The 3,400-nt window shown below is 51.8% G+C and overlaps 1 pseudogene; it reads left to right on the forward strand.

The window, feature by feature from the left end:
- The first annotated feature begins 200 nt into the window (after positions 1-200).
- On the forward strand, positions 201-800 carry LOC149995562 (ret finger protein-like 4A pseudogene; annotated as a pseudogene).
- Positions 801-3,400: the final 2,600 nt, after the last annotated feature.

Here is a 3,400-nt window from a genome sequence, read left to right on the forward strand (position 1 = left end):
GGCAAAAGGCAGTCTGTTCAACATATGATCAATGTGGGAGGTTCTGCAGGAGGTGCTTAGATTCTTTCCTGTGATGTCTTCAAATTGGAGGGTCCATCTATGCTCAACAGGGTTCAGTGTGGATAAGCCCCATCCTGGCAGTTCAATAGCCACTCAGGGCTGGTGGCTGCCAGGTACAGGGCTGACGAATTATTTCTCTTCCCACCGTGGACATGACCTTGGATGTTGCCACGGCCCACGACCACCTCATCATCTCCGCGGACGGAGGCGAGTCCGCTCTGCGCATTTGGAACAGAAGCGCACGGTCCTCCCGCAGAGGTTCAGCTGCGCCCGCTGTGTGCTGGGCTCCGCGCGCTTCACGTCTGGCCGTCACTACTGGGAGGTGGACGTGGGCACAGCGCTGAGTGGAACCTGGGCGTCTGCAGGAGTCTGTCCGTCGGCAGGACAAGCTCGTCCTCTCTGCCGCACTTGGCTTCTGGAGCGTGAGCTGCAGGGAGAAGGACATCTTCTTGGCCAGCACCGACCCGGTGACGGCGCTGATGGTCAGTCCCCGCTTACACCGCGTGGGCGTTTTTCTGGACATGGGTATGGGGACCATTTCCTTTTACCATGTTGGCGACGGCTCCCATACTTTTACATTCGCTAAAAACTTTGCGGTAGAGCCGCTGCGTCCGTTTTTCGCTCCTGCAAGTCCGGTGATGGATGACGGGTGCTTCCTGACCATCTGTCCCGGGTTGAGTCCCAGCGTGGCCAGTTCTGCTGGGCAAGGCCACGGAGCTGTGGGCACAGAGCACATGTAGAAACACCCCGCGTGCCCACAGCCACAGCCACGAGCTTCTCGGCCCGTTACCGAGCGAGCGCTGCAGAGAAGCAGGGACAGCTCCTGAATCCCAAACACGAATTTTGGGGAAGTTACACGGCCCATATTAAGTGTGGTTATGGTTGTTTTGCCCGAGATGGGGGGTTTGCTTATATTAGAGTCCTATAAATATGTTCTGAATGTTCATGTCAATTGCCAAGTGTTTTTCTTTTTATTTTCTGGAAGATTAACTGGGTGTGGCACGGAGGTTGTAGACAAGATAGAAATGTGTGTGTGTCCCAACGGACCAACTGATTTTCTCTGTGATGCGGAAACCAGACCTGTGTGAACAGTTCACGCAGATGCGCCCTGGCCGGCTGTGTCCATTGGCTGGAGCGTTGGCCCGTGCACCAAAGGCTGTGGGTTCAATTCCTGGTCTGGGCATGTGCCTAGGGAGCATACGGGAGGCCACTGATCAATATTCATCTCTCTCTCCTTCTCTCCGCTCCCCTTCCCATCCCCTTCTCTCTGTAAAATCAATAAATATATCCTTAGGTGAGGATTAAAAAAAAATAAGCAGAGAACCAGAACAGACACTCTCCAAAGAGGACTTACAGATGGCTGATGTGCAATGTTACTAATCATCAGGTGGGTCCAAATTAAAACCACAATGAGGTACCATTTCAAGGCTGTTGGAAAGGCCACCATCAATAAGTCAACAAACAACAAGTGCTGGCGAGGATGTGGAGAAACGGGAACTGTGGTGCACTGCTGGTTGTAATGCAGACTGGTGTAGCTTCTGTGGAAAACAGTATGGAATTTCCTCAAAAAATTAAAAAAGGAACTTTCTTTGGAGCCAGAGTATTCACTTCTGGGTATTTATCTGGAGAAATTCAACATGCTGATTTGAAAGGTATAGGCACTCCTATGTTCACAGTGATGTTATTTACAATAGCCAAGATCTGGAAGCAGCCCCAATGCCCATCAGTAGATGAGTGGATAAAAAAAGCTGTGGTGCATTTACACCATGAAACACTACAGGGCAGTAAAAGAGAATGAACTCTTATCATCTGGGATGGCACGGATAGAGCTAGAGGGTGTTATCCTCAGTGAAATAAGTCAGATGAAAAAAGACAAAAACCATATCATTTCACTCATATGTGGGACATAAAAAGTAACAAACAAATAACAAAGCCAACAAAAAGAAACTCATAGACACGGACAGCAGCTTGGTGGTCGCCAGAGGGGAAGGAGGTGGGGGGAGAAGAGGGGAAAGGGTGGGTCGTGTTTATGGTGACGGAAGGAGACTAGACTTCTGGGGGCGAGCATTGTTTTTCCCAGCGAGGGGCCATGGCTGGATACTGTATAGGGGCCCTGGATGTCCCATCCTCCTCTCTTGGCTTGAATAACCCATGTACATACAGTGACATATCTGTGCATCCAGTGCACTGACACATGCTAGAAGGAGTGACAGGGACAGTGTGCTGTGCCCCTTCTTCCCCATGACCTCTCAGAAGGATGATTTCAGGCCTGTGTGCTGGCAGGTGGACCTGGTTTCTAAGACCTAATCATCAATGGACACTTCTTACCATGAACTGAAAATTCCAATGATCAATTTTAATGTTCTCTCTCTCTGTATTTCCAAGTCATGGGCTTGTCCTAATCCCAGTCTGTACAACCAGGAAGCCTTCTCTCCAGAGCTAGTCATCTAGAACATGGGGACAGGCTGGCCCAATGAGAGACCCCAGCCATGGGGCTCTATGGCCGATGGAGAGCCAATTACAGTGCCCTTTAGGGTCACATGGACAGAGGGTCACCGCAGGACCTGCGCAGGGAGACATTGGCTTCAATTGGGGGTATTTTCCAGGCTGAACACACCTGAGGCCATGAGCAGCGAGAGCTGTGGGACTAGAATGCACAGGAAGACCAGCCTGGGTCACACAGAATGACAGTGTGAGGGACTTGGGGACAGTTCAGCCCCTGGGTCACACAGGATGACAGTGTGAGAGACCTGGAACAGAGTTCAGACAAGAGTAGGAGCTGAAGGAGAGGGTCCTGGTGGGAAACACGGTGACCAGAGCTCCTGGCGCAGAGTGTCCTCCACCCCAACAGCGATGTGACTCTAAGCTCAGCTCCTCCCCAGGGGACATGGGACACTTTCTCAGCCTCCTGCCTGTTGCTCCTGAGAGGTGACTCAGTAATGGCCATCACTGTCACCAGGCATACCTGAGGGCGTCATCTTGTGGTCCATCTCTGATGTCATGTTCATCATCCTCTTGATCTGACCCAGAGTCTCCATGGTGTGTCACCTGCACAGACACCATCAGAGGTGGCAGCATATCCACACCCCCTACAACCACCACAGAGGCCCTCCAGGGACCAGAGACAGCCATACTGACCTGATGCTGGTGGTCCCCTGGGTCACCTATGTGCCATATTCCATCTTTGCTTCTTACGTCATTGTGTAGGGGGCTCTCATCTTTGGTGGTTGCAGACCTCCCCATCTGGCTCCATGGTCTCCTGCCTTCACCCCCCACTGCTGGTGTTTAGGGACCCTAGAGCTCCGGGGGTCATGACTGTGGAAAGGGACTCTTGACAATC

The sequence above is a fragment of the Furipterus horrens genome, unplaced genomic scaffold (assembly GCF_987537825.1).
Source record: "Furipterus horrens unplaced genomic scaffold, mFurHor1.1.pri manual_scaffold_13, whole genome shotgun sequence".
NCBI lineage: Eukaryota > Metazoa > Chordata > Mammalia > Chiroptera > Furipteridae > Furipterus > Furipterus horrens.